Here is a 19,044-nt window from a genome sequence, read left to right as displayed (position 1 = left end):
CATGAGTATAATTCTTGAAGCTTGTCAGAGCATGTATTTTATAGCCAATATAATCTTTCTGCTTATCTTATACGTCACCTGCTGCTGCATAGTAAGTTATTTTATTTAGATCTAAATTCTAGAGAGTAGTCATGCTTTCAAAAAATATTTGCTGTTGGTTCTTTACCGAAAGTGAATTTGTTAGTTGTGCTAGTTGTTGGGGAAGAGTTGCTTTTGGGATGCTGGCAGACTGGCTATAGTACACATAGGTGTATGCTGACTGCGTTGTAAGGATAGTGTAACAAAGGTAGCTACAATACGATGCACTGGGTTGCTGTCAGCAGCAGCCTGCCCGGTCCTCAGCTGAGGACTACTGCCTCCTCTGCAGACACAGCAAGAGTGAGCAGCTCCAGCTCTTTAGCTGCTGAGACACACAGGCAGGTGGGAGAGCCTGAGGCACAGGTGCATCCACTGAGCAACAAAGGTGGTTTTCAGAAATATGTCAGGCTGTGAATTGCACTGGGTCTGGAGCTCTCTGGCACAAGATTATTCCTGCTGCTGCTAAGTTTAGAGGTGGGTGACAGCTGCCAGTGGTGACATCTGAAATCTCAGTATCTAAATGCTCGTGTGATCCACTGATGAAAAGCATTTTGCTGACACTAGCATGTAGTTTAAATGTAAACACTGGAATAGTGAAACAATTGGTGTAACTTACATGTGCTGACTTCTAGTCAGTACTTGAGATTTCAGAAGTGAAAAGTTGTATTCTTATTTTCAATATCTGAAACAAAATTTGCATTCCAGAGGCAAAAATCATGGGTGCAAACATCTGATATAAAATTAAGTACGTCTTTAATAGGTGATGTCCCATGTATTTCTATTTTCAAGTTATGAGTTCTTGTGAGTGCATCATGAGAATACTTGCTTAAGCTAACATGAAAGCTCTTTTCTAGAAATGAAGCTATGTCTTACAGGAAATAATCATCTGGCATCTCCATCTTCCTCCATTTTTGTATGATAATATGTCTGGAGTCTATGGCAATTTCACTCTTGCTTCCCAAATGAATCTGCCAAGAAAGTTTTCATAGTTTTGTGATGTGGACAATGGTCTATTGGGAATTGGATGGAGCTTGCCAATCTCATTTTGTCTAGATCACCACAAAATTGCTTGGAGGTTTTGTGTTTCCTCTAAATTAAAAGTGTGGTGCAGTGATTTTAATTGCCCCTCTGTGGAATAAAGTTTTGCATCATTTAATAATGCTGTTATTGGTATTAACCAGCTTTGAGGGCACGTTATTTTTTTCTGGAATGCCTTAAACTTGAATTATTTTTTTCCCATAGAAAGTAAGTTTAGAAAATGAATGTATGAAATACTTAGCAACTGTGGTGTGCATTTTCCCCTTGATGTGCTTAATTCCCATTAAACTGAAAGAGGAGAGACTGTACCGCTGAATGTGCGTGTAACATTTTGATATGCTTCCAGTTGGTAAAAACAAGAGCGACATTAACAGCTGCTAACAGTGTCAACAGTCTCATAGGATGAAGTGTGGCGAGCCCCCAACTGTTTCCCATTCAAATGAATTATGAGCTCTGGCTGCTCAGAGGCACCCAGATAAGAGACCATTTGAGTAGAGGGGTGAGACTTGGGGAATATCCACCTGGCAGGATGGGCCCATCCTTCAAATAAAATAAAAGAGGCAAAAATATTTTGGTAAGGGAGAGCTAAATTAAGAGAGAGGATGTAAAAAGCTCTCTAAGCAGAGCCCAGGGAAAGCTGCTATGGAAGTAGCCCTCTGTTTGGGGAATAGGATGTGCTGAGGATGGAGAATGCTCAAAAGGAAATGCAATGAGGCAATATGAGATGACTTGGGGGCCCACCCATCTCCCAATATCAAAGTGTGACTGCAGAGAATGCTTAATTATTTGCTGTTTAATGTTACATGCTCTATGTTGATGTTAAAATTATTGGCCTGCCTTCTGAATGCTACTTTTAGAACTTCATTCAGTTTGTTTTCATTCCTATCCCACTCATAATCGTCCTATTTTTCACCCAAAGAAACATCATGTGGGGACAATAAAACAAACTACTCAGTCTTGATCAGCAAGAACCGACATTATTTATGGTCTACACTTGTGTTATTTCCCATTTGGAATACTGAGGGTTTCCAAGATACATTTTTTTCTTTTTTGTGTGTGTCATGTAAATAATGTGTGGAGTATCCCATGTAAGAATTCATTGTGAAAGGTGCTGGACAGATTTTGTACTCTATTTCCTGAGATTATAGCAGAATTAACTTCATTATCCCTAAGCACTCTGTAACAGATGGGTGTTTATCCTGGCCTGAAACATTACCAGAAGCTTGTAATTCCTTGAAATTCTACCGTTGGATAGTTTTTTTTCCTGCAAATTATAAAATATTCTGTCAGATTTTTCTATAATGTGTTATGAACTTGTTATTACTTTACTCTTTAAATGCTTAGACTGTAGGTTTTTTTTTTTAAACCCCCTTTTCTTCACCAAAAAACACTGATTTTGACTTGCTTCTATCTTCCAGAAATAAATGTCTTTGAATTTAGATCTTTGTTTTCAGCTTAATGAAAAATGGGATGATACTGTCAATTGGAGTTTTTCATATGTCCCCATCTGTACTCAAATACGGATATGAGTGCCTCTCAGTAATGTGCTTTACTTCCAGAAAAGAAGCACTCCCTTGAATTATCAGCTGCAAGTCTCTAGATCTGTGTGAGAACTAGCATTAGTCACTATTCCATTCTATAAGATTTACATTTCATTAGGCTTTCCAGTATATGTGAACACTGATGTCCATCTATGTTGGTAATTTTTTTTTCTGTTTAGTTTTCTTGTTTGCTTTGCTTAATTTCTAACCATTTCTTGACTTTTTTTTTTTTTTTTTTTTTTTTTTTAAATGTCTGATCCTTCCCTGCTGGTTTAACAATGACTATTAAAGAAGTGCTAGTGGTCAGATGTTTATCCAGTGATGTGTTTGCTTTATCATGCTTTAAAACTTTGCTCTTGAGATTGATCCAACAGTGATGTCATACAGCCGTTGTCCATTGGTTTTCATCTGCTGCTGCTTCTTTCCCATGTCAACTGGTTAGGAAAAACTATGGAATAAAAACTGTTGAACTGCTGTGAATATTTTGGCTTCAGCTAATAGGCTGAATAGTTGCCAACCAGTCTTTCTGTTGCTGGGGAGTCAAAAGAAAATAACCAAAAAAAAAAAAAAAAAAACCACAACATCACACAACCCACACGTCTGTAATAACTGAGCAAAATAACAGCTTAGTTGTAGCTGAGCAAAACCCAATGCCTTTCCTACAAAACGGCAACATGACAGAAAATCTGAATGTATTTACATGACTGTAACTTTAGCATACACTTTCATATTCTAAATTGCTTTGCCAGGTAGGCTGAAAACAGGTCTGCATGGGTCTCTGTTGAAAGATGCAGTATTCGTAGAAACCAGAAAAATGCAAATCATGGAAAAGAACCTCTGCTGCTGATTTGGTTTGCTGGTACAAGAAGCTGCTGGGAGTTTCTTGTGTACATATTGTGTACATATATTCACTTTAGTGCAAGTTGTACTCAATTCCATCCCAGATGTTGGGTGTACAGGCTGACTTGTGTCAGATGTACACAGTTTAGCCCTGACTTGAAATATAGAGAGGGTGTTTTGTCCATTAAGCTATGCCATGTTTGGCTACTGCCAAAGGAATTTGCAGGGTTTGTGTTAGACTTGGGAGGGTTCTCTTACTGGACCTATTTGTGCAGTACAAATACATTGAAAAACAAATGGAGAAAAAAAAAAAAACAAACATAAGAGTGACAGCAAAAAGGAAAATATTTTTATACTTCATATGAAAGCCTGTTTCTTCATAAAGTATTTTAGAAATCATATTTAATTTATATTGTGCCTGATTTTGACATCCCTGCATTGAATAAAACTGCACTTCTCAGATATCTCCATCCCAAACTAGAAACAAGAATTCATTTGTGCAGTGCTGTACTGCTACAAAAATACAAAGAATAACAGAATAACATAATTGTGTTTTTTCAGCTCCAACATATCTCCAGAAATATAACCAGACAAATACTTTTATTTCCATTTATCTGATATAGAAAGAAGAGCTTGATTCTTCTTTTCAAAAGGATAACTGTGCTGATTTTTGAGCAGCTTTATTGTGTAAATTATTTCAAGTTAGCTCAGTTGCTGGAATTATGCTAATTGGTATCCAAGTAATTATAACTTTTTTTTCACGTAAGTATGCAGCACCTGCAGCAAAATTTTAAACTTATTCATGAAGTTCTTAGCAAACTGAGACTTCTTTTTTTTTAATCATCTTTACATTTTTAGATCGAAAGGGGACACAATCAGCTAGTCCTCTTGTTGCACATTTTCCAAAGATTTAGGTAGTTGGAAAGTTATCAGAGTTCTTCCTTTCTTCCTTTGGGCAAATTCTCTTGTTTAAACGATGTGGCTTATTATTTTTAGGCTATGACCAACAGCTGTTTTCAGACATTTGATTTTCTCTTGATTATTGACAGTTAGAGAGACCTATGGCTTTCGGGTGTTTTTTGTAGGTGTGTTCTTACAGTTTCCAATCAAGTCATGTTGCTAGCATTCTCAATAGAGAAAGTAGTGGAGAGTGTCACAGTAGAGCTATGCACTCCATTTTGCTAGCAAACACTACTTATTACTTTCTTCTCTTCCTCACCTTCTTTTTAAAAATTCTCTCTTTTGAAGCATCGATGCCACAGTTCTTTTAATACAAGTATCAATAATCAATTTTTATTTTATATATTACTGACAGTGAAGTCCTAGTTCAGGGGGGCACTGAAATGTTTGTCAAAATGTAATCGCACTATTGAACTTCACTGTCTTGATACTTTGTGAAATGCTTAATTTCAGCACCTAAGTGCTGCCCTGACTGGAGACAGGCAGACACACATGTTAAAATGATTTCCTTGGCTGAGGCACAGCAGAACAGATTTACTGTGGTAATGAAGCAAGCGGACAAGGAAATGCTCTCTAACTATTTTGACTTAATGCATTTTATTTTATTTTATTTCTAAAGTATATTTGCTTGATAAAACACATCAATTTCTAGAAGCTGAATACTTGGGGTTGTTGTTGTTTATATGTTTTGTTTTGTTTTCATTTTTCACACATTAACACTTCTACCCAATCAGAATTTGACTCCCAATCGTAGACTCATTTATATTCCTTAGTCCTTCTCTGTTATCATTTCATAGGCTTTAATGCATATCATGACAGCATCCAATACTATGAAAGTAATATTTAGTATGTATCCATGCTAAATTCTTTCAAGGAGTAGTTTGATGTTCTTGATTCTTGTATGTTTTGAAGGTAACAGTTTCACTAGTCTTATAAATTAACGCTGTATGTTCTGCATTTCTTTTTTACTTTCTGTAGGTGTAGTTACATATCCAAAACAAAAAAGTTGAAACTCCAAACAGAAAATAATGTGCTATTTTAATACCATTTGGTTTAGAAATTTGCTGAAAGGTGTACACGTGTGAAGATAAGAATTTTACTTTTCCCTAAGACCTGTTAGAGGTATTGAAGAAACAGCCAAAGCATGATACTGGATTAAAATCTAAAACCAAGGTTAATAGACTGTAAAATCAGGAAAGAGGAATCTCCAAAACACATAATTGAGCTTATTCCATGTGTCGAGTGTCAACTGCTTTTTCTGCTTTTCCCTGGAGGCTTTCTAAAAACAACAGTATTGTTTATAGTTTCTCCAGCACGTTTACAAGTTGACTTTGTTGGATTCAGGCCACAAGGAAAGAAGCAGAAGGAAATGCCAAGACATCACCTCCAGAGCTATCATATCTGTTTATGTTTTTTTGCTACACCAAAAAGCAACTTATTGAATCATGAAAGAAATCCCCAAGGCCACATTTATGACATAAGTTCTGTATGTTATAAAGGATGAGGCTTTATGCCATTTCAGTGACAGCTTAAATCCCAGCTAAAATGTTTGTACAGGTACATCACCTTGAGCAGTGATTTTTGTCAGACCTTTGAAGCAAAGAAAGGTCAAGTCCTACGATGAACTAACCTTAGATAAAATGCAGGGTTAGTCTGATATTCACTAGGACAGCAGTAATATGAGTCTCCAAAACTAGTTGTAAACTGGTGTTAAGCAGCCAGAGAGGAAAAGCAAATTTAAGATGAAAAATCTAGCACTGCTGGTAAGTCCATAGGAGATTAAAATGTACTGGAATACCTTCTGGGTTTTTTTGCATGTTGCTAGTTGTTTTAGAAGAAACAATAGAAATACATGCTATCTTATCATTTGGGCAGAACTATTAATGATGATTCAGTTGAAATCTGATTTGGAAATTATTTTATAATTCAACATTTATTTACACAATAGATTCAGGTATTGCAACTCCAAGCTCTCCAAGGAGAGCTTTGTCCACAGATCCAATCTGAAGAATTTAATTTTGTTTTATAAGCACCTCTTGGAAATCTTTAGGAGAGGGGAATCTGTATAGTGAATAGGAGTTTGTTTATATTTCTGAGTATGTGTGCTAATTCAGGGAGCTTTCCCTGTTCATTTCGTTATGCTGGTCTGCAAGCTGTGAATCTTAAAACACATATAATCATCTGTTTGATTTTTGTCTGTTCTTAAATTCACATTTCATAGTTGCTTTAACTGAACTCTGATCTTAGGCAGAGTAGGACTAAGAAGGTAAAGTTTAAATTATATCATTCTCCTCTTAGTAACAGATTTTTTTTCCCCCCAAGAAATTGTGCTCAAAATCACGTGTAACTAAATGGAAGCAGAATTTATTGAGATATATGGACAACCAGGGATGACTAGACTAATGGTTTTAATGATTAGCTCCATGCTAGGAAAGCATCCTGAAGGTAGGAGGTATCAGGTGGTTATTAATGAACCCACATCATGCCATTTCAGTAGCATCTCCCTTTCGTAGTTGGAGATATGGAGGCAGAAGGTGCCTGATAATACGAGTCCATGATTTACTTTCTTGTGAGTAGAATTGGATTATTTCTTGTTTCCAGTTCTCTCCTAAATCCTGTGGATCACAGAGCCTCTACTGATACAGGTTTGCTTTTTTTTTTTTCCTTTACATAAAGTGTCCAAACCTATTTTTCACAGTCAGTAAGTAGTAAGGATGATGGTAGCTGTTGAGGAGGAGGAGAAGGAATAAGAAGGATTTTGACTCCATTGCTCTTTCTCTCTTGTAATACTGTGATGGCTGAATAATCTGCCAATTTCCGTCTACGCTGTATTTCTATAACAGTATATACAATAGATGTGTATATAACTCATTATGAATACTCATTGGTAACATGTGCTTTATCAAACACTTCACAGATAAAACAGACATTTTGAGATAGTGAGACAGATATTCTACAACTATTATGCAGCCAATGAGGTCAGAGACAAATGAACATAGCACATCCATTCTGAGGCTAAAATCACGGTGGATTTAGTGTAATGGATATAAAACATTACTGCATATGATGAACAGGCTATCCACCTGCATTATGAATGACATTATTTAAACCAGCCCAATTGTTATCTGGAACAATGTTTCTTAAAATGGGAATCCCTGGGGAGACTTAGGCAGAGCCATCAAAGCTAAGATAGAAAAAAAACACAAGTGTTAGTCGTGTTTAATCCTCAGTGGGGAACCAGCACGACTGGAATCATCTGTCATTGGGTTAGAAACAAGCATCATATGCTTGTAAGGGAATGACACATCCAGACTGGACCCTGAAGGCAGCTGTGGTAACTCCATGAAGCTCCTGATAACTTTTGGAAGGGCAGCTCAATCCATTCTGTGCCATGCACTGGCATGTCTGTTCCTCAGTCCCTGCTGTGCTGCTGCTGTCTGACATCTCCTGCCATGCCCAGCTGGAGCCTCTAACAGCTGCCTGTGTTGAGATCTCCTGGGCCTGCCTCTAGAAAACTTGTGCCATCTTTGCAATCCTCTAGATTCTCAGCTGCTGCACAGGTCAAAAAAGCACCCTGGCTGCTTTGAATTACAGCAGCCCATCCCAGGCTGCTACTGAAGTTGCTGTGTTGCCTACAGTCTTTATAGTATGCCTAATTCTGCCCCTTGGCACATTTCCTACACAGGTGCATGTGAGAAGAGGAAGCAGCCTCATAATGTGATTTATGGTTGCAGCTCCCAAACAAACTCTTGCATTGGCAACACATTAAGGGAGCTGGGCAAGGAACCAAGTCAATTGACAGTGGTGAGTAGATCCAACTGCAATTAATTTACTTTATGTTTCTCACTGGAGAAAGGTGCAGAAGCATCGTTGTTTCTTCTATAACATGTGCAATGTGTGCCTCTGAAATACATTGCTCTTCCTCTTCTGGAAAGGGTTCTTGCACACTTTTCCAGAATTGTCATTGCAGAGGTCCACATATCATTTGTACACCTTTGGGGAAAATGCTGTCTGGGACTAGATTTGAGAAATGCAGAACTAGCCAAATGTGGCAGATTTCCAGCCTATAATTGTATCTGGTTATAAGGGAAAATGATTTTACAATAGTTATGTGATAAACATATGTAATGTATATAGAATACTCATTTAATTCATCAGGAATTTGAAGCAAAACAGTTTAAAATTTAAAGTTGGTTCTCACCTGTAACACGAAGAAGGTGATACTGAGACAAACAAAAACCTGAGCTCCTGTGCAAAACTTTGGAAATCAGAAAGTCATTCCTAAGGAGTGTACCCATGTCATCATACTACATTGCGCCATTGTCACTGTGTTCTAAATATGATTGTGAGTAAGGGTTCAAGTTCAGGATATTAAAATTGAGCTTTTTAATAAAAACAAAGTTTTCCATTAAATCTGAAACATCTCGTGAAATTAATTTGTTGCTGTTCTGATATGGTGGATATTCTAAGGGAAATGTTCATTTGGATTTCAATTGTTCCAAAGACAGTATCCAGAAAAAATGACTGCAGTGCATTAGCATAAATCACCCAAAAAGACAGAAGCTGAATTTGCAAACTTTTTCTGAAGCCCCTTGGAAAATGCGCTGATTTTCTTTTTTTTTTCCTGAAAACTTATGCTAGTCTGGGTGAGTGATATCACATGTGGTGATGAGAGCCATGTAATTAGTGTGTATTTCTTCAGCATCTTTAACTGCTCGTCTGTTTCTTCCAGAACTGTTTTTCACAGTTTCTGAAGTTACTACTAGTTGTTTTTGTTTTTGTTTTTACTTTTCTTACTTTTTTTCCTATGAACACATGCAAACTTCTCTAATGCACTGTTTTCACCCGATGTAAAGAGTACAACATGTTGGATTGTTGACTTCTCATTGGGAAGAATGTCATGTTGAATGCTATTTTGAATAATTTCTAGGAAACAGAGCTTTCAGCACACCTTTTTTAGTAAACCTTTATGTCTCCTTTTCACAGCATCATCCTATTTCTCATCTTTTTCTTTCAATTGGGGTTTTATTGTTTTGTCTAATATATGGTTATCTAAGTACTCCATACCTTAAATCTTGATACAGATTTTGTTACTGGAATAATAGGCTTTTGAGGATGTAGAATATTTTATAGTACTGTCTGTAAAACACTGCATTTAATTATCATAGACTACAGGTATTTATTAATATTAATGAATGTGTAATTGAAATTAGCAAGCTTCCCCGGAAAGGTAAATTATTCACTTTGTGTTTTGGTTTCAAAATGGTTCTTTGCTTCTGAAAGCCTGCTTCTCACTATGAGATTCTGCTCTTTTAGCTTGCATTTACCTCTTGCTTCATTCCCCAAAAATTCAGACTTCTAGCTCCTATGCAAGAAGAGAGTTCTCAAGAAACAAAATCTGTGGAGAATGGTGGTTTTTTTTTCTTTCCCTGAGTAGTTTCTCTGAATTGCCCCCTTGGAGTCATAGTAAAGTGGCTTGAGTGTTTCAGATCTGAGGAAGGAAAGAAAGGGCAGGAGTTTCTAAGTCAGCATGAGGGGAATTGATATAAGTAGGAGAAAGAAAAGTTATGGCTGCATCTCTACGTATCCTATTTGCAACGCTGCAGCACAGTAATGTTCAGAAATGATTTAATCACAGACTCTTAATGGATGGTGACAAATGGGGAGATACTAACATAGTGGTTTTAGTGTTCTGCCATCACTGAGCCTAGAGCTTGCATATAGGCTCACTTATTTTCAATGTCAGAGAACAGTGTTATCATCATCTATCTTTACACAAGCCAGACAACAGCACTGAATATTACTCAATCTGCTGGCTTCGTTTTTTGTTTGTTTCCTTCCTCTGTATCTGTTGTAGAAAAAGGGCTTAGATTGGTCTAAAGATATATGGTAATGAATCCTCTGCATCTCTGGTGGAATACTGCAGCGAGTGATAGCCCATGTATAAATCGGTGTTTCTCATACCTGCATCCCTTCATAAGATGTCATTTCATGTTTTCCCTCACCCACCAGCTAGATTGCAGATCCTCCTGCTATCTCAAATGTCTTCCTTATTTTGTAACCTGTAGTCTGTGGTCAGTCACCACTTGGATTTGCCTGTGATGAACTAATGAGTTGAGTTTCTTCAGTCTCTCATTAGAGACAATATTTTCAAGATGTTGAATCACTTTGTAGCTCTCATATGAGCTCTCACCAGTCTTCCAGATTCCTTCTGGGAGCTCCCAGTGTACTACTTACAGTCTCACTGATGCTATATGCAGAGAGTAATACTAGTTCATTACTCCTACATGCTGTGTGCTATTCTTCTGCTTATGTATTCAAAGATTGTATTAGTTCACTTGGCCACAGCAACTCATTGTGATTTACTGCTGAGAGGACTTGGATAAGACTGCGTGATGCTCAGACTACAGTTGGGAAGCCCTTATTCATTAGTTATTTCTGGGGCTCCTTTGAGCAATTTGTCATTAGTCTGGAAGTTTTTACTGTTCTGATAGAATTGAGAGCAAGCCCTGGCTGCATCTCTCCTTGTTTGAGAAATATTCAGGTTTGCTCTCCAGCTGAAACACAGATCATTTCAGTGGTGCCAAATTCTACAGCTTGCTTTCCAGCCTCCTAAAACCCATGGCATCTTGCATATGCCATCCCACTTGTTCACTGTCTCAGAAGTCAGTCAGTGTCTGCTGCTTCCATGGTAGTGAAGAAGATCAGAAAACAACATGCATTCCCCTCTGTCTTTGCTTGCACAAATATCCATGGTGGCTCTATGTCTCTTTTCTGTGCATGTCTCAGAGAAATCTTGTGATCCATTTCTCCCCATACATAAAACTGTGAAACTTAATGGAAGCCTTGAATGGAAGAGAAGGGCTGGAAGCCCTTGTGGGTCACATTACTGATACCATCATGAGATTGTTGTCTTACGCTACAGTGGTAGGTCACATCTGTCTTACATCTGCACAAACCTTCCTCCAGGCAGAGTGTGTCTGTTTTTTGCAAGAAAGTTGGCCTAACAAGGGAATATTTAGCCTCTTTTTGTTTTGTTGTTATTGGTTTTGTTTTTGAGCGTGTGTATTTGCTCAATATTTTTCTTATTTTTTGTATGTTTCTTTCATGTTTTTCAGGGTATACACAAAGCAGGATAATTAAGGAGGTTTTGTAAATGTTACAAGTATTGGACAGTAATTATGTATTAACTTATTTCTAGTTAAGATTTTGCTAGTGGCTAATGCCTTATGCTTCAATCTAACTCAAATTATAGTTTGAGGTGTTTGGACAAATAAAAGGTGACTAAATAAGAAGGTGATTTAAAGGTGAATTAAACTACAAAGACTAATCATCAGTTGTGACACTTGGAAACAGGTCTGTAGCCTCACTGAGAAGTCCTCACTTGGAGAATTGTGACAATCACTCTCTAAGGTATGTACAGATGGTCAGCAGCTATTTTCATCTTATACTTGGGCAAAACAGATATTTCCTTTCTTTTTACCCTTGGAACTGGATTTTCTCAGTCTGCTTTCCTATTCTATTTCTATTAAGTGTCACAGATGTGCGTAAATCTTAAAAATGCAGAAAGTGTCTTCTTTTTAAACATGGAGGGTTTTTTTGTTTGTTTTTAATATATATCATCCCTGTGCATACTCATTGACTGTACCCAGGCTGTTTTTTCTTAATCACTCCTCTTAAGTTTTTTAAACCTCTGCAGTGTGATGCACACCAAGGCAGCCTTAAGTGTGACTAGTAAGGGGAGTTGGCAGCAACTGATGTTATGCAAGTGAACATTTTCTTGTCATGTTATGGGCCTATATGTAAAGCTAATGTACCCCTGTGACTGCAGAATGCTTGCTTTATCTTATGGGTCTTAATACTTTTATCCATAAGAGGCAAACATCTCTTATATTGTTACTTTCTCATTTGGTAGACATATTGCAGGCTGTGAAACTATCCACTCTGTAGATATTCCTTTTTTCTTTAGCTTTTGCACCTTTATCCCAGTGCTGGATGAGATCATTTTATCAGTAAGATCTTACTGGCTGAAGTTTAATCTGGAAGAAAATGAAATTGCCATGGATGACTTGCAAGACTGGTCTGCAAGCCAAATCTGGAGAGTAAAGATTCTCAGAGAAGATTATTTACAGTAGTGTTGCTGATAAATCTCCACTGATGGAGATCTGCTTTGCATATGGTTTCTGGAGTTGATGACTCCAGCCGTGGCCAATTTGAGCTCAGTAATTTGGGAAATTAGATGTTTGTCAGAGCTTGTTTGCTTTTTATATCGTGTGCTATTCTCCTTTCAAAGCTGACCATCAGTGTCTCAGAAATAGGACTAGAGAATTTTGGACACCACAGAAAACAAGGCCCCAGGTTAAATGCTGTGCTGGTGGCTTAGTATTTTTGAAGATCCAGTTCAATCTGTAGCTTGTTCTCTTCCCTGAGCATACAGATTTCATTTTCCCAAGCTAAAATTCAACTCACCCCTGTTCTGAAGAAGTTTGAGCTCTTTGTCTGTTAATCACTTTGGATATTACAAAAAATTTCTTCTCAGAAAGAGTGGTGAGGTATTAGCACAGGCTGCCCAAAGAGGTGGTAGAATTACCATCCTTGGAGTTTTTCAAGAGATGTGGATATGTGGCACTAAGGGACAAGGTTCAGTGAGCATGCTGGTGATGGTTTGGACTAGATAATCTTAGTGGTCTATTCCAGCCCTAGTGATTCTAGGATTCTATAATACATACACGGTGGGCTTGCCACCGTGAGCCCATTACTTAATTTGGAGGTTGATCTACCAGCCTTGAATATGCAGTTGGTCTTATCGAAACGCCATTTTCTGACACCAGCCACATGCTTGCTCCTTTTCGGCAAACATAGTGCAGAATCAGAGAGGTACAAAAGTAGTTTTTTCCCCTTTTTTAGATAGGTATCAGTTGAAAGAACAAATGGACCTTCATATGAATATGGTGGCCATAGAGATTTACACATGCAAATAAGCAGACTGTTTTGAAGGAGAATGCTGTCAAAGCTGCATCTGTTGATTTCCCCACCAACTATAGGAAGTCCTGTCTGTAAGGCTGTTGTAGTGTTCAACCAGTGAGATCCACAAAAGCGAGAATGTATTTTCTAAACTTTCCTTAGAAGAACATTGAGCCTTCTTTCAATTATAAACTGATTCTCTAGGATTCCCAAAAAATCTGAATTAAAATTGGAAAACTATTAGGCACTTAGCTAATGCATTGTCTAATGCATTTAAAGATTCTTTTTATTTTGATTAAATGGAAAAGCTGTGGATTGGATTGTGTTAGAAGAAAAAAAATAAGAGAATAGAAAGAAAACAAAATCACAAGCAAGAAACCGACATGACAGTAGAGCATCTGAACACTAGTTTTTATTTTGCTTGAAATGAAACCTTCCACAGTTTTCTTGTTTTGCCATTCTGCTTTAATTTTGTATATAGATGGTATGGGCTCCACAAAATAATGCATCATGCAAAAGCTTTAATTTAATGTCATATATTCTCTTCGTATGACTTAACTGCAAACCAGCATGCTCTTATTTTGTTGAATATAACAAAGTCACTTTAGTAGACTCTGTGCAAGCTTCTCAATGAAAAACAAAGTAATTTCTGTGTGGTTTGGATCAGCTGTGGTGTTGCACAGATAGATGTTGCATATGTTTGAATAAACTAGATTAAAATTTGTGTGAGACAAATTAGATTTTTCCAACCCAACCGTAGGGGGATGTACACATTTTTCATTCAGGACTGATTTTCTAGCCACCTGCAGGGTCAAACCATTGTGCTTCAATTTCATTCACTTGTTTTTCTTTTTTTCTTTTTTTCTCCCCTCCCCTCCTTTTCAGGTTTGAATGACTGGATTGTAATGAAGGATATGGGAATTCTAGGATTCTGTGCTCAGCTTGGCATGTTGTAAATGACAAATGAAAGCAACTAGTCATTTGATTTTCCTGACCATCTGTTTTATATGTTAAAAAGAAAAACCAAGGAATTTCAATTTTTATTGTAGGGAAAAAAGGAAAACTGAACTGTTTTAAAGTCTTTGTTGAAACCAGAATTGCCTTGTTTTATCTGACCTAGCTCTGCATGTTATGCATTTCTCAAAGGCAGAATAGCAGAGAAGCAACTGCACACTTTTGATGCTTTTCAAAGACCTGACTTACCTGAAGTGTTATAGCAGTGACAACTTCATTCTGCACAACTCAGACCTTTAGTCCTTAAGGCAGTACAAGTGCTTTCATTTTCGTAACAAAGTCTGAAGCCTTGCAGAAAATAAGGGAATCAGAGTCCATTAATCAGAATTACCAATGTGAAGGCTGTGACATAAGTTTAAAAAAAAAACGAGGGCATAAACAATGGCTCCTCTGTAAGGAGAATCATTTTGACCTGGAAAAAAGTGATTGGTAATTCAAACCAGAAATTGCTCTGAATGTTGAACATATATTGGAATATTTCATGGGCTATTTTATCATTGCAACTTGTTGACATTATTTTGTACTTGTAACTTCATAGACTATAGCCATTTGTTACATCAGCATTAAACATCTGCACAAGCATTTGTCATGCTGCTGTTGAATTTTTTTTTTCTTTTTTTTCCCCCTGTTCGCTGAAAGAAGGTTCGAGCTCAGAGAACAATATTGTGGAATGTGAGGGCTATCATTAGGGGGCAAGGCTGGACTTCAAAGAGGAAGCACATATGGTTTTGACTTTTATAAAGATGGCAGGTGGACATGAAAAAAGGTTGATTTCAAATTTATTTTCATGATAGCTTCAACTTCTTAAAAGTCTGAGATGATTAATTTTCAATTTGGAATTCCTAATAACTGAAACAAGATCATGGTTTTACAACTTCCTGAGGTAAAATCTGAGAGAGATTGAGTCATGTTGGTATAATATACCAATGGCAGCTGAAGCTGAAAGATTAGGTAGATAAGTACAAAATGTTTTCCAAAAAGCTTTTTGAAGGTAAAACGCTTAAGAGACAAGAAATTTCTTAAGTCAGCCTGTTTTAAACCGTATGTTAAACCTTAAAGATATTGGGCTAGATTTGAATGGAGAAACTTCCATTGATAGATGTCACTGCGTGTCACTCACATTGCTATCTGAAATAGCAATTGAATAGCAGGTTAGAATAAGTGAAACAAAAAAATCCCTCCAGCAATGATGTCTTCCCCTTAGTGATAGGTGTTTCTTTTTATACAAAGGAATAAATGACACTTAATTTTCGTTTCTGGATTATCATATGTTATTTTAAATCTAAATCTAGCATCTGAAATCCTCTTGGCTGTAAAGTCAGAGCTCTCTGCACCTGTGGGTGACTTGGTGATGATGTGAAGGTATAAGCAACTGTCATTTCTAAATACAAGCTGAAATTATTCCTCCTATAGGTGCTGTATGTGGTATTTTCATTGAAAAAGCTTGCCCAGCTTGCCCAAATAAGTTCATATAATAAAGGCAGTAGCCTTGATGGAAAAACTTTTCTTTTGTCAGTTAGGATCAGGGATAAGAAAGTTCAATGCCTCTTGGAACTAGGAAAGTGCCAGTATAAATGACTCAAATGTAAGTACAGTCAGTACAGGTTTGTGTTTGAATCTCTTTATCATCTTTGCTGCTACTCTAAAATGAAAGATTGTGTCTGTCCTTAAGAAATATGAGTCTTGTCTTTATTTCTTATCATCCAAGGTTATGTGGTGTTTTTAGAAAGAGTAATGCATTGTCTTCTGCTTACATGAAAGAAAGAAGTTGGTGCATGCCAGCATATCTTCTGCCATTGAATTTGAAAAAAGAAATGTGCTCTTGTAGAAATTAATTCATTCTAAGAGCAAGAATTTTTGAGCATTTGTCTTCTACGTTAGGGAAAAAAAAAAACAAACAAAAAACAACCAACAACTGTAATGCACACAAAGCAAGCAAGCAACCAGACAAATTAAAAAGCTCAAAGCCAATCAGCCAGAAAACCAAAAAACACCAAGGAATAAAAAATAAAATAAAATAAAAAAAAGCAACCCAAAAAGCCAGAAAATCTTATGAATGTCTTAGCTGGTCCCCACAAAAAAATCTTTTTCTGAAGCTCTTGGATGAGTGGGAACTGTGGTGATTGAACTGAGGATGGCCCATACCTTCATCCTCTCTGAGTTCTCATCAATTTTCTCCACTGGAAATCAGTTAACAACATTTTCAGTGTTTCCCTGAAGGCAGTTCTGTTCATCAAGGAGTGTTTAACTTGAGTAGATTTTTACTTAAAGCTTCACTTTGCCCAGCTTCCTCGTAAGTACAGAAAAGTATTTTCTTTTATTCTGACGAATGAGGAACATAATACATTCTGGAGTGCTGTGAGGCTCAATCTTCATGCTGTACTTCCTTCCTAGAAACTTTTATAACAATAAAACTGGAGAGAGAAGTCTTATGGAAAAGTATTAAGCCAATCCTAGGAGTAAAAAATACACCCTTTCTCCCTTATTTAGTGGAGATTTCTATTAGAATTCAACATAGCAAATTTATGCACCTAAAAGTAAATTTATCTGTAATTTACACTAAGATATTTTTAAAAACCAAAGTGTACTTTCTCCATCGACAATAGAAGAATGTCTTTTGTACGCATTACACTTAAGGAATTTCTTTGTCTAGGAGATCTTGAAGGTATTGGCAGAGATCACTCCTTCTAGCTAGGTTTTTGTTTTATAACATTTGATTTAGTATTAATGGATCAGACAATTCTTTATTATTCCAATTGAATATCTGTATGGAAGAAGGAGCAAGAGAAAATAAATTTTTTCCTACATAGTATTGAGAGATTTTCTATAAATGCAAGAAAAGATAACAGTATTCCCTCAATGAATGTACTGTTGATTATAAAAAACATTTGGCCATAGAACGGCTTGTTGACTTTTGGGCAAAATGTAGGCATCTTCAAGGAAACCTAGCAATTCCATAATTGTTTTTGTGTAGCAAAAGTGCAATTTTGATTCAGTTTTCCCTATAGGATAATTGAATGAAAGATTTGAATTGAACGTACAGTATTCATTGGCCAAGCTTGCATGTAATTGTTTCTTAAAAAGTTTGCATGCATCTTATCTTCATTAGAAGTTCTTTCCTTTGTATGAAGTGAAACAGATTAGTCTACAATGGAAAAAAAAAAAAAAAAAAGAAGTAGAAATCGGATTTGGAGAATATGACATGGAAAAAAAAAGCAGGATAAATATTTTAATTAGAAATTGCATCTGTCTTCATCAAAATGTAACCAATCCACTGAAAAATATAGCCTGTAATGGGCTATGGAAAAGACAGACAGTATTTGGGAAAATACCCAAATACAAAAAAATAATAATAATAATTAAAACAAACAAACAAAACAAACAAACAAAAAAAAAACAATAGGAAGAATTGTTTTGGTCAAAAACATTTTTCACTGCACATGTAGGGGCATTCAGTGTTCCATTCTCAATAGAATCAGACTGCAATCTTAAAAAAAAAAAAAAAAAAAGGACTAAAAGAGGACATGTACTTTCTTTTCTGATCCAGACTAGAATCAACTGTAACAACACTATACTTGGCAGACATTTATTTAATCTATTTTCCAGTATCCCTGGTGGGAGAGACTTCTCAATGTGTTCTTCATCTATACTTATGTATTCTAGTATCTAATCTATTATAGAACCTAGCTCTTTACATATCCACCAAAGACTTAGAATAAAACACTCTCATCTGAAATTTTTTCATCTGAAATCCTCCATCACCTTTCTTTCAGCTTTTCTGTTGGTTTTTGTTGTTGTTGTTGTTATTACTGATTTGTTTGTTTTTTTGTTTGTTTTTGTTTTAATGTTGGCAGAGTTCTTTTTTTCCTGTCAGATTATCTGCAATTGGTTCATTACACAAAATCATCACTTGAACAATTATCCTCTATATGCAGTCATCCCTTTGTATCTGCGTTTACATTATCCTAATTTTAGAGTATCTCCCTAATTTTCTTTTTAGTCAGTGCATGCTTTTGGATTATCTTATGATACTAACAAGAAAAGGGTGAGGAACACACATTTGTAATAATTTAGCAAGGCTGGTTAGAAGATAAAATGGTATGAAAGCAAAACATTCCAAAATCAGCTTTCATATAAGACAGTTTAGATGTAGTTTAAAGAAAAGATTTAGGCAGGGTAGAAATAAATGCCAGTTCCTGGAGACAATAGATTCCTAAAAGGCAATCTGGTTTGAAATAGGCCTTAAATAAAAAGATACAGTTTGACAGTCCTCCAATAAATTATCTATTTGTTTGGTTAAGAGGACTTCCACAAGATTCCTTTCAATCTCATTCATTCTGTGTCAGTTTTCTGGTTTAGAATTGGTATTCTTTGTTGCAAAGATTTTTTACTTTTTACTGTAGGTTAATACAGTAGTACTATGAAGTTTAATAAGCAGTACACCAGGAGATAGCTGCATTCTCCTCTGTTCTTGGATAGTTTTAACTTCGTTGAATCCATCCTGCTTCATTAAGTTCTATTCTTTAGACATAATTTTTGCTATCCAGTCAAAGTAGTTGAATGAACAATTTAGAGATACTGAATTTAAGCCAAAAAAAAGGAGGAGAAA

At 36.4% G+C, this 19,044-nt stretch overlaps 1 long non-coding RNA gene across 2 annotated transcripts in view; it reads left to right on the top strand.

Annotated features, from left to right (window-relative positions):
• The first annotated feature begins 499 nt into the window (after nucleotides 1-499).
• The window catches only part of LOC125692183 (uncharacterized), a 30,311-nt gene continuing 11,766 nt past the window's right edge, over nucleotides 500-19,044 (top strand). Inside the window, exons 1-4 of one of the 2 annotated variants that reach the window (XR_007376507.1) lie at nucleotides 500-552; nucleotides 8,143-8,261; nucleotides 11,814-11,870; nucleotides 14,307-14,966. This is a non-coding gene — a long non-coding RNA (uncharacterized LOC125692183). Of the gene's footprint in view, nucleotides 553-8,142; nucleotides 8,262-11,813; nucleotides 11,871-14,306; nucleotides 14,967-19,044 lie in introns of those variants that run through there. The other variant, XR_007376508.1, reaches the window with a different exon arrangement.

Source organism: Lagopus muta, chromosome 4, assembly GCF_023343835.1.
Source record: "Lagopus muta isolate bLagMut1 chromosome 4, bLagMut1 primary, whole genome shotgun sequence".
Lineage (NCBI taxonomy): Eukaryota > Metazoa > Chordata > Aves > Galliformes > Phasianidae > Lagopus > Lagopus muta.
The sequence above is the reverse complement of the archived record's forward strand: the minus strand, read 5'-3'. Positions and strand labels throughout refer to the sequence as shown.